Below are 13,447 nucleotides of genomic sequence, written 5' to 3'. Positions count from 1 at the left end.
AAAGTCTTGCCATTCACAAGATGCCAAATGCCAAGTCTCTGTTTTAACTCTGTAAATAAAGTAAGTTTTTAACCAGTTTAAAAAACATGTTTAAATGTTACTTTTAATCTTTGGGCCACAACCCCTCTTGGGTTATAAACTTAGGCATGTTCTTATAAGATAAAAAGTATTTATTCAAAGGCCACTTTCACTATTTTACTATCACCCTGATATTGTTTCACACTTAAATAACCATTTTCTCCTGCGTATAGGATGCCGTGTATCTGAATTTCAAGGTAGACAACAAATCACATTTAATCTATCTGTGAGGCTTATTTGGTATCTTTAAAATCTTAGAAATGAGAATGATGAAATTAATTCTAACAAACAATTGATACGGTGGTGTGCTTTTAACACGTATATTGTTGAACCGCCACATTTATTTGGTTGATTTTGCCTTACATGCCAAGTGCCTTGTATCTTGTATGCAGGAAAGGACTGAAAACAAATCACTAAAATCATTCTGATCGGTAAATTGTACTGTCCAAGTTCTTGGTCTTTGTTCTGTTTAACTGGGGTCCCTTGCTTAATTTTAGCATGGTTGTAAACTGTAGCAATGTTTGACAAAATTTCGCAAGAACACTTGGACAGTAGAAACAAATTGTTGTCCTTTCACATGAGGTACATTTTTGTAAAATTTAACAACCATGCTCAATTTAGCAATCGACCCTTGCTAAAGTGCTCTCGTGTGAATTAAGCTTTCAGTGTGATCTGTAAACTCCCTCGAATAATACTTCTTGTTTGACTAGTCGATATGGTGCTCCCTAGGTGTCTGGAATTTTGGACATTCTCGTTTCTTGTTTCGTTTTTGTTTTAGTTAAAGGCAGTGGACACTATTGGTAATTTTTAAAGACTTCTCTTCACAGTTGGTGTATCTCAACATTATGCATAAATTAACAAAGCTGTAAAAATTTGAGCTCAATCGGTCGCCGAAGTTGCGAGATAATATTAAAGAAAAAACACCCTTGTCACACGAAGTTGTGTGCTATCAGATGCTTGATTTCGAGACCTCAAATTCTAAATCTGAGGTCTCGAAATAAAATTCGTGGAAAAATACTTCTATCTCGAAAACTACATTACTTCAGAGGGAGCCGTTTCTCACAATGTTTAATACTATCAACCTGTTCCCATTACTCGTCACCAAGTAAGGTTTTATGCTAATAATTATTTTGAGTAACTACCAATAGTGTCCACTGCCTTTAAGCAACCAACAAGTTATCTTAATAGTTTTTTTCACAAATCAACACTGAATACACACAAAATAAAAATAAACAAATAAATAAATAAACAATAGGAGAGAAGAGAGACAGAAAAAAAACCTAAGCTAAATAAATTTGGAATTAATTGAACAACAAAGAAGACTTGGATACAAAGCAAATTATTGTAGGAGAGGGTTTTGATTTCATTCTTTATCAAAGACCACTTACTATAAAAGCATTCAGTCGTTCTGAATAATTTCCAGTCTCTCCATAATTTGTCTTGAAAGATTGAGAGATTGGATCAATTCTAAATCGGTATAAATGTATTGCTCGCCTAGGAAAATCAATTACTTTTTAAACAAATCTTGGTTAAAAGCTCACGACACTACTGGCAATTATTCAAAATAATTGTAACAAATAACAACTTACTTGGTAACGAGCAATGAAGATGTCTTGAATTCAAGCATCTGAAAGCACACAACTTGTGCGACAAGGGTGTTGTTTCCTCCATTATTATCTCGCAACGACAAATGAGTTCGAATTTTCACTGGTTTATTACATGTATGTTATGCATATGTTGAGATACACCTACCAAACGTGTCAAGCGCCTTTAAACAATTGTAACCAAACATGATAATATATTCAGAAGATCAATATTACATTTTAATAGAAAACTTGTTCTTACTTACTTTTTTCCAAAATTGAAAAACTTATGGCTAGTTGACAAAACAAGTGCACCATATCCTCAATATTATGGTTAAAAATGGTTCAATCTGGATAAAAACATCATTAACCTCGAACCTATGAAGAAATAAAATATGAAACCATCTGCAACTGACATCCTTTCGGAATTACGCTTTCCACTTATTCCAAATTTTGAAAGGACCTCGAACTTCGTCCATTAATCTGTTTAAAGAGATTTAACCAGGAATGAAGACTGATTGGGCAAATTATTATCTTGCAATGCTTCCAAATTCAAGGCACTGGACACCTTTGGTCAAAGACCAGGGCCCTACTTCATGGCTCTGCTTACCGCCGAATTCTGCCCTGACGATCACGATTCCCCGCTATTGCAAGCGCCGAGTTTCTGCGCTAGCCTTGTAAGCGTAGAATGTCTAGTAACGTGGAGTACACACGCACATAAGCCAAAATTCGCCGCTAACCTGTGAAATACGCTTGAGGTTAGTTCATTGTTCCCTGCTTCCGTAAGCGCCGATTCTGTGCACGGTACAAGCAACCACTTGGTGTATTTCAAGAAATGCATAAAATAATAAACCTGTGAAAATTTTGACTCAATATTGGTCGTCGAAGTTGCAAGAGATTGTGTTTACAGATGCTTGAATTAGAGACCTCATCTGAGGTCTCAATTTACTTATTAATAACAAAATACGCTACTTCATTCAGAGGGAGCCTTTTCTCACAATACTTTGTACTGTCAACAGCTCTTCATTGTTTGTTTAAAGTCACCTGGAAATAGAATTGTTTTTCTTTCAAACATAGGAGTATATGCTTACGAACAATAAAACATTTTTTTTAGTAATTGTTTGTCACGATTTATATGTTTCAAAAATATATAAAGTTGTTTGGGGGCTGACTCCGCCTACCCCTTTTGTGACGTCAATCGAGGCAGACTTTGCCTGCAATGCGTATAGTAAACACACGTGCAAAGTACATGTACGTCCAAGTCGTGAGTTGGTACGTTTCAAAAAGTGTTTTTCTGCATTCAGCAGCAATACACCTGGTCGGCATTGCCGGTAAAACTTTTTTTGAAACGTACAAACTCACGACTTGGTCCGTACATGTACTTTGCAATTGTGTTTACTCTACGCATTACAGGCAAAGTCTGCCTCGATTGACGTCACGAACAGCGCCCTCTCGGGTCTGGGTCTACTCTCAAATTTGTAAATAACATAAGAACCGATTTTGTAAAACCTTAGTTAACTGTTTATTCACATTCCACTCATCAAAACACATATATTAGTGGCAAAAGTTTTATTTTGAAAAAATACCACTTCCAGGTGACTTTAATACAAAGCTAGTTTGTTTGCTTACAATTATATGAGTAACTACCAAAGTGTCCATCAGTGCCTTTAAGCGATGGGTTTAAGTGTTTATTCCAAGAAGAAGGGCCCTAGGTATTGCATTTGCTTTGGAATGGAAATCACACAGTAAGCGCAAAATCTGCCGTTAAAGGCAGTGGACACTATTTGTAATTGTCAAAGAATAGCCTTCACAGTTGGTGTATCTCAACATATGCATAGAATAACAAACCTGTGAAAATTTGAGCTCAATCGGTCATCGGAGTTGCGAGATAATAATGAAAGAAAAATAACCCTTGTCAGATTAAGTTGTGTGCGTTTAGATGGTTGATTTCGATACCTCAAGTTCTAAATCTGCGGTCTCGAAATCAAATTCGTGGAAAATTACTTCTTTCTCGAAAACTATGGCACTTCAGAGGGAGCCGTTTCTCACAATGTTTTATACAATCAACCTCTCCCCATTACTCGTCACAAAGATAGGTTTTATGCCAATAATTATTTTGAGTAATTACCAATAGTGTCCACTGCCTTTAAGCAGCTATATACTGGGACCAATTTCGTAGGCATGCAGGAATACAAAAAAACGTAAGCACATAAAAGTATTGCTTAGCAGAAACAGAAGTTTGCATAATGTGGCTATTGTGGTATTTATGAGATTGGGCCCAGATCGGATCTCAGGTTCCAGATCCACCAAAGTGGGGTGCGCGACATGAGGATTTTTACACTTACGCACAGATGTGTGTAACAACCTTGTAAACTCAGTACTTGTAAAATCACAGGCATATTACTCGGGTGAGATTGGAACCCACGACCCTTGAAATTCTAGAGCAGTGTCATACCAACTAAACCACATAGATTGCCCGGTGGCTACACTAGAGGCAGTTCGAATATTATGTTTTAGCAGCGGGTACTGCGACAGATTTATTAATGTTAAATTTGCATCGGGGATAAAGAATATTCATTTTGTTTTTTACCCACACACACCGATGTGTGTTAGCACTGTACACATGCCTACTCAGTACTCGGACCTCATATTTATTAATCCATCCTTCCACCATAGTTAATCTTAAAACGAAATGGTGCCTTGCCAACTTCTCATGAAAGCTGTGGGACATCTTAAAGTTTGTCCCGTTGTTACACAGAGAATCTTACATCATCCATTGATACCAACAACAAGTCAAGAAAATAGTTGACATTCCTAGTTCAATGAAGCATAACCCTGTATAGAAGAGGCGCTAGAAGAATTCAGACCGCTATACGCCAGAGGATACACGTCAATACCTTACATTAGTAAATCAGTACTATCGAGAAACGATGTATAAAAAAAGAGGAGCCGACTGGGGTTAACACTGACTTGCCATTCGAAACATTTTCAGCATTATTTCGACTGAAAGCTCCAGTCGATCACAAACGCAACAACAAACGAGGCTGATGTAAGTTTCAAAGAGCTTCGAGCGGGAGAGGCACAACAGCTTACAATAGCGAGAAAATAGCACCGTTTTCATTTCTGCGGACAGAAATCAGAAAACTGACACAAGCAAATCTGGTTGGATAACCATCATCCAACGTCTCGAGAGAGGGGAGAAAACCAGCATTTCCTCAGAGGACAGACAGAGAGTTTTAGCATCAGAGGAGGCATCCAAGAAAGAACTGGAGCTAAGAAAGACCGTAGATGCCAAGATGGCTACAAGACACTTTCTGCAAACTGTGATCTTTTTCGAGGTAATGAAACTTAAAAAAATTATAACCGATATTCTTTGTCAATGCTCAAGTGGTCAAGGCGGCTGCTACCCATGCTTTGGAGTCAGACTGATGTGTCTGTGTAATTTTTATGTCGCCCGATACAGAACACTATTTGATGCCTATACGCAAAGCAAAGGCGAATGGAAATTGAGTTTTGTTCGGTGGGAGGACTGGGCGTTGGCTGCAAGAATGCAACAGCGCGGTACTAGTTGCCATACCTATAGACCTGGCGGCCATACACTTTCGTATTATTAAATACAGTGTACGTATTTACAGTACAGACAAAGAGTCATATACAGATCTACCATTCTTAGTTCATTGAAGCATTACCAGTACATATAAGCTAAGGAGGCGCTAGAAGACTTGACCTGTACACGAAATTGCAACAGCACATCGAAAAAGTAGAAAACCAGCAAGCAGGGAAAATATGCATAGTTTGTAAAATTTAAAGTTGCCATTTTGCCTCTATTTACATTTATGTATGTATGTATCCCTGATAGTAGTAAAAGTTATATCATTTTCACTTCAAATTTTGAAATCAATTTTGAAACAACCCAAAACAAAGTATGCATAAATTCAAAATTGCCTGTTTTCGCCTGTTTCACTAGTGTATGTGTGTACACGCCCTGATAGTTGCAGAATAATTGACATCATTGTCATATGTCTCTTGAAACAAGGCAACCCTCCCGAATAATGTATCAGCAATATTCAAGGTATCAAAAATGCAAATACATTTTAATTGAATTTGTTTATTTAAAGTTACGCGCGTATTATGCACTAACAAGTAATGCAATAATGACTGCGTCTTTAAATTATGTTTGACGTCTTGGACTGAGCACCACTAGGTCGGAAATGTTAAGGAGGTTCCAAACTTTACAAAATGTTTATCCCTAGCCCTGTCATAGGGGTTCCAGTATAATTTAATTAAATTTGTTTAATTAAGATTACGTGCGTAACAAGCCCCTACAAATATTTGCAATAATGATTGCACCTTTTTAAGGCCTGGCCACACAAGGTCAGTAGATGTTAGGGAGGTTGACAACCTTACCTAGCAGCGCCCAGTCTAAGGTGTCAAGCATAATTTAAAGGGGCAGTGACATATTTATTTCAATAATTGTTAGTGCATTGTAATACGTGACGTGATACTTATTAAACTAAGTTCAGTCAAAAAAATACTTAAACCCCCATGACCATGCTAGAGATAATACTTTTGCAACCCCTCTACAATATCTTCCGTTCTAGTGGTGACCGGTCCAAGGCGACAGACATACATTAAAGCAGTCAGTATTGCATTTCTGGTTAGGCATTAAACGCAAGTAACTTTAATTAAACAAATTTAGTTTAACTTTATTGTCACCTTAGATGCTTTATTTGGTAGGTTTACTTTCAAGAGACAATTGCATGACAATTTGGTGTGACAGTGATATCAATAGACCGATCCAGTAGGCTCCGCTCACGACGCACGTGTGAGCAAGAACACGTGGGGCTCTCCAATGCTTTTCTGCACAACTCTGCCGCGCGCGCCAAGATACGCGCACGCATGTCGGACCTTCGTTGCTTTGTGAATGGTCAATACGCAATTGGGCGGATCTTAGTGGATCGGTCTATTAAACAACTATCAGGGCGTGTGCACACATAAACTAGTGAAAATGATAGGCAAAAACGGCAATTTGAACTTGAATGTGTACATTTGTATTCATTTTCGATGCTTTGTATTTGATGGTTTCAAGAAACGTTTGAATTACAATTTGAGGTGAAAGTTATTTTAATTGTACTACTATCTGGGCCTATGCATGTACAAATAGAATTGAAAATATTGGCCAAAAGTAGGCTTGCTTAAACGTCTTTTTGAGCACAATGGACTTGTTGCAGGGTCCCCGCCAGTTAATAATAATATAAATATTTTGAGTTTATATAGCGCTTTTTCACTCCCGAATAGGTGTCTCAAAGCGCTTCAAATTATTACCCCTGGTCACTGGGCCTAAATTCACTCCTTAAACCATCTCAGCTCCCTGGGGAGTTATGGTCGGGTTCACAAATAAATTTGTATGCCAACCTCTACCCCTGATATTGTGAACATTGCCCTAAGTTGGAGATTTTTGTTTTTAAATTGGGTGTTTTCCCCTTTTTTGTCGGCTTGCATCATTTAGGTCATAAATTGCAGCCCTTTATCAGGGCTCTCCGGTGGAGTATAGTATGTGCGAATCCAATAATGTCTTGGATATGAATAGGGCTCCCTCCTTTGTTGGCTTGCATCGCTTAGGTCCATGCTACAGACACAAAACAAAGACATGAAAATGAAGCCCTTGATTAGGGCTCTTTGTTTGTGTATAGTATGTGCGAATCCAATAATGTCTTGGATATGATATGGGCCTCCGCGTACTTGTCATTATTTCAAGAGAAACTTTTTGAGCATTTTTCTCCCTTAGGGTGAGGGGTAGCTCTTGTGCCGCCCCGGTTGCGCAGATTTATGTTACATACATGAAACAAACATGAACTTTTAACCCTTAGATATGGCTTTTCTACGAATAGGGCTTTCTGATGGTGTATAGTATGTGTGGATCAGAAGGTTTCTTGGGGTTGAAAATAGCCTTTTGTACTTCTCTCCTGAATTTCTCTCCTGAATGACTTGGTCAAACTTGCCCAAAATTGGCGAAAAGGGTTCCTTCCTTTGTTGGCTTGCATCGCGTAGGTTCATTCCACAGACACAAAACAAAGACACGAAATCGTAGCCCTAGATTGGGGCTCTCCATTGTTGTTTAGTATGTGCGAATCCAATAATGTATTGGTGTGATCATGGCCTCCGTGTAATGTCATTATTTCAAGAGAAACTTACTTTTTGCGCCTTTTTCTCCCTTAGGGTGGGGGTAGCTTTTTCGCCGTCCTTGTTGCGCAGATATATGCTACACACATATAACAAGCATGAATTTGTAGCCCTTGAATAGGGCTTTCCAATGATGTATAATATGTGTGGATCAAAAAAATTCTTGAGGTTGAAAATAGCCTTTGTATTTTGAAGTCTTTTCCAGAATGACTAAAATTGACGTCCGGAAAATACTGTTCGTGCCAACCATTCGGAGTAGGCTTGCTTAAACGTCTTTGTGAGCACCATGGACTTGTTGCAGGGTCTGTTTAATGCGATCATCGGATGTGGTATTATTTAAGCCACACACAGGTACCCAGATTTCCTCTCTAGCTTACCGAGTTCAGGAGTAATGGTCAAGTTCACTGACTCTGAGGGAACTTGTATGCCATCAATTTTCGGCACCCCGTCCCCTGGCGTTGTCAAACTTGTCCACAATTGTCGGCTTTGTCGGCTTGCATCGCTTAGATCCATACCACAGACACAAAACAAAAACACGTAACTGTAGCCCATGATTAGGGCTTTCCGTTGGTGTATAGTATGTGCGAATCCAATAATGTCTTGGATATGATATGGGCCTCCGTATAATGTAACTAGATAATAGAAACTTACTTTATTAGCCTTTTTCTCCCTTAGGGTGAGGGGTAGCTTTTTCGCCGCCCTTGTTGCGCATATTTATGCCACAGACACGAAACAATTATAAACGTGTAGCCCTTGAATAGGGCTTTCCTTTGGTGTATCGTATGTTTGGATCCAATAATGTGTTGGATATGATATGGCCTCCGTGTAGTGTCATTATTTGAAGAAAAACTTAATTGTTTAACTTTTTCTCCCTTAGGGTGAGGGGTAGCTTTTTCGCCGCCCTTGTTGCGCATATTTATGCCACAGACACGAAACAATTATAAACGTGTAGCCCTTGAATAGGGCTTTCCTTTGGTGTATAGTATGTGTGGATCAAAAAAGTTCTTGGGGTGCAAAATAACCTTGGTACTTTGAATTTCTCTCCAGAATGGCTAATATTGACGTCCGGAAAACACTCTTCTTGCCAACCATTTGGAGTAGGCTTGCTTAAACGTTTTTTGGGGGACCACGGAGTTGATGGAGGGTCTCCGCAAGTTGATCATCGGATGCGGTATTTGTCAAGCCACACAGGTACCCAGATTATTTCTCTAGCCTACCAAGTTCAGGAATAATGGTCAAGTTCACAGACTCTGAGCGAACTTGTATGCCAACCATTTTCGGCACCCCGTCTCCTGGCGTTTTCAAACTTGCCCAAAATTGCCGAAAATGGCTCCCTCCTTTGTCGGCTTGCATCGCTTAGATCCAAGCCACAGACACAAAACAAAAACATGAAACTGTAGCCCATGATTAGCGCTTTCCGTTAGTGTATAGTATGTGCGAATCCAATAATATCTTGGATATGATATGGGCCTCCGTGTAGTGTCATTATTTGAAGAAAAACTTACTTTTTTAGCCTTTTTCTCCCTTAGGGTGAGGGGTAGCTTTTTCGCCGCCCTTGTTGCGCATATTTATGCCACAGACACGAAACAATTATAAACGTGTAGCCCTTGAATAGGGCTTTCCTCTGGTGTATAGTATGTGTGGATCAAAAAAGTTCTTGGGGTTCAAAATAACCTTTGTACTTTGAATTTCTCTCCAGAATGGCTAATATTGACGTCCGGAAAACACTCTTCGTGCCAACCATTTGGAGTAGGCTTGCTTAAACGTTTTTTGGGGGACCACGGAGTTGATGCAGGGTCTCCGCAAGTTGATCATCGGATGCGGTATTTGTCAAGCCACACACAGGTACCCAGATTATTTCTCTAGCCTACCAAGTTCAGGAATAATGGTCAAGTTCACAGACTCTGAGCGAACTTGTATGCCAACCATTTTCGGCACCCCGTCTCCTGGCGTTTTCAAACTTGCCCAAAATTGCCGAAAATGGCTCCCTCTTTTGTCGGCTTGCATCGCTTAGATCCAAGCCACAGATACAAAACAAAAACATAAAACTGTAGCCCATGATTAGCGCTTTCCGTTAGTGTATAGTATGTGCGAATCCAATAATATCTTGGATATGATATGGGCCTCCGTGTAGTGTCATTATTTGAAGAAAAACTTACTTTTTTAGCCTTTTTCTCCCTTAGGGTGAGGGGTAGCTTTTTCGCCGCCCTTGTTGCGCATATTTATGCCACAGACACGAAACAATTATAAACGTGTAGCCCTTGAATAGGGCTTTCCTCTGGTGTATAGTATGTGTGGATCAAAAAAATTATTGGGGTTCAAAATAACCTTTGTACTTTGAATTTCTCTCCAGAATGGCTAATATTGACGTCCGGAAAACACTCTTCGTGCCAACCATTCGGAGTAGGCTTGCTTAAACGTTTTTTGGTGGACCACGGAGTTGATGCAGGGTCTCCGCAAGTTGATCATCGGATGCGGTATTTTTCAAGCCACACACAGGTACCCAGATTATTTCTCTAGCCTACCAAGTTCAGGAATAATGGTCAAGTTCACAGACTCTGAGCGAACTTGTATGCCAACCATTTTCGGCACCCCGTCTCCTGGCATTTCCAAACTTGCCCAAAATTGCCGAAAATGGCTCCCTCCTTTGTCGGCTTGCATCGCTTAGATCCAAGCCACAGATACAAAACAAAACATGAAACTGTAGCCCATGATTAGCGCTTTCCGTTGGTGTATAGTATGTGCGAATCCAATAATATCTTGGATATGATATGGGCCTCCGTGTAGTGTCATTATTTGAAGAGAAACTTACTTTTTTAGCCTTTTTCTCCCTTAGGGTGAGGGGTAGCTTTTTCGCCGCCCTTGTTGCGCATATTTATGCCACAGACACGAAACAATTATAAACGTGTAGCCCTTGAATAGGGCTTTCCTCTGGTGTATAGTATGTGTGGATCAAAACAGTTCTTGGGGTTCAAAATAACCTTTGTACTTTGAATTTCTCTCCAGAATGGCTAATATTGACGTCCGGAAAACACTCTTCGTGCCAACCATTTGGAGTAGGCTTGCTTAAACGTTTTTTGGGGGACCACGGAGTTGATGCAGGGTCTCCGCAAGTTGATCATCGGATGCGGTATTTGTCAAGCCACACACAGGTACCCAGATTATTTCTCTAGCCTACCAAGTTCAGGAATAATGGTCAAGTTCACAGACTCTGAGCGAACTTGTATGCCAACCATTTTCGGCACCCCGTCTCCTGGCGTTTTCAAACTTGCCCAAAATTGCCGAAAATGGCTCCCTCCTTTGTCGGCTTGCATCGCTTAGATCCAAGCCACAGACACAAAACAAAACATGAAACTGTAGCCCATGATTAGCGCTTTCCGTTAGTGTATAGTATGTGCGAATCCAATAATATCTTGGATATGATATGGGCCTCCGTGTAGTGTCATTATTTGAAGAAAAACTTACTTTTTTAGCCTTTTTCTCCCTTAGGGTGAGGGGTAGCTTTTTCGCCGCCCTTGTTGCGCATATTTATGCCACAGACACGAAACAATTATAAACGTGTAGCCCTTGAATAGGGCTTTCCTCTGGTGTATAGTATGTGTGGATCAAAAAAGTTCTTGGGGTTCAAAATAACCTTTGTACTTTGAATTTCTCTCCAGAATGGCTAATATTGACGTCCGGAAAACACTCTTCGTGCCAACCATTCGGAGTAGGCTTGCTTAAACGTTTTTTGGGGACCACGGAGTTGATGCAGGGTCTCCGCAAGTTGATCATCGGATGCGGTATTTGTCAAGCCACACACAGGTACCCAGATTATTTCTCTAGCCTACCAAGTTCAGGAATAATGGTCAAGTTCACAGACTCTGAGCGAACTTGTATGCCAACCATTTTCGGCACCCCGTCTCCTGGCGTTTTCAAACTTGCCCAAAATTGCCGAAAATGGCTCCCTCCTTTGTCGGCTTGCATCGCTTAGATCCAAGCCACAGACACAAAACAAAACATGAAACTGTAGCCCATGATTAGGGCTTTCCGTTAGTGTATAGAATGTGCGATTCCAATAATATCTTGGATATGATATGGGCCTCCGTGTAGTGTCATTATTTGAAGAAAAACTTAATTTTTTAGCCTTTTTCTCCCTTAGGGTGAGGGGTAGCTTTTTCGCCGCCCTTGTTGCGCATATTTATGCCACAGACACGAAACAATTATAAACGTGTAGCCCTTGAATAGGGCTTTCCTCTGGTGTATAGTATGTGTGGATCAAAAAAGTTCTTGGGGTGCAAAATAACCTTTGTACTTTGAATTTCTCTCCAGAATGGCTAATATTGACGTCCGGAAAACACTCTTCGTGCCAACCATTTGGAGTAGGCTTGCTTAAACGTTTTTTGGGGGACCACGGAGTTGATGCAGGGTCTCCGCAAGTTGATCATCGGATGCGGTATTTGTCAAGCCACACACAGGTACCCAGATTATTTCTCTAGCCTACCAAGTTCAGGAATAATGGTCAAGTTCACAGACTCTGAGCGAACTTGTATGCCAACCATTTTCGGCACCCCGTCTCCTGGCGTTTTCAAACTTGCCCAAAATTGCCGAAAATGGCTCCCTCCTTTGTCGGCTTGCATCGCTTAGATCCAAGCCACACACACAAAACAAAAGTTGAAACTGTAGCCCATGATTAGCGCTTTCCGTTGGTGTAAAGTATGTGCGAATCCAATAATATCTTGGATATGATATAGGCCTCCGTATAGTGTCATTATTTGAAGAAAAACTTACTTTTTTAGCCTTTTTCTCCCTTAGGGTGAGGGGTAGCTTTTTCGCCGCCCTTGTTGCGCATATTTATGCCACAGACACGAAACAATTATAAACGTGTAGCCCTTGAATAGGGCTTTCCTCTGGTGTATAGTATGTGTGGATCAAAAAAGTTCTTGGGGTGCAAAATAACCTTTGTACTTTGAATTTCTCTCCAGAATGGCTAATATTGACGTCCGGAAAACACTCTTCGTGCCAACCATTTGGAGTAGGCTTGCTTAAACGTTTTTTGGGGGACCACGGAGTTGATGCAGGGTCTCCGCAAGTTGATCATCGGATGCGGTATTTGTCAAGCCACACACAGGTACCCAGATTATTTCTCTAGCCTACCAAGTTCAGGAATAATGGTCAAGTTCACAGACTCTGAGCGAACTTGTATGCCAACCATTTTCGGCACCCCGTCTCCTGGCGTTTTCAAACTTGCCCAAAATTGCCGAAAATGGCTCCCTCCTTTGTCGGCTTGCATCGCTTAGATCCAAGCCACAGACACAAAACAAAAACATGAAACTGTAGCCCATGATTAGCGCTTTCCGTTAGTGTATAGTATGTGCGAATCCAATAATATCTTGGATATGATATGGGCCTCCGTGTAGTGTCATTATTTGAAGAAAAACTTAATTTTTTAGCCTTTTTCTCCCTTAGGGTGAGGGGTAGCTTTTTCGCCGCCCTTGTTGCGCATATTTATGCCACAGACACGAAACAATTATAAACGTGTAGCCCTTGAATAGGGCTTTCCTCTGGTGTATAGTATGTGTGGATCAAAAAAGTTCTTGGGGTTCAAAATAACCTTTGTACTT

The sequence above is a fragment of the Asterias rubens genome, chromosome 6 (assembly GCF_902459465.1).
Source record: "Asterias rubens chromosome 6, eAstRub1.3, whole genome shotgun sequence".
NCBI classification, from domain to species: domain Eukaryota; kingdom Metazoa; phylum Echinodermata; class Asteroidea; order Forcipulatida; family Asteriidae; genus Asterias; species Asterias rubens.
The sequence above is the reverse complement of the archived record's forward strand: the minus strand, read 5'-3'. Positions refer to the sequence as shown.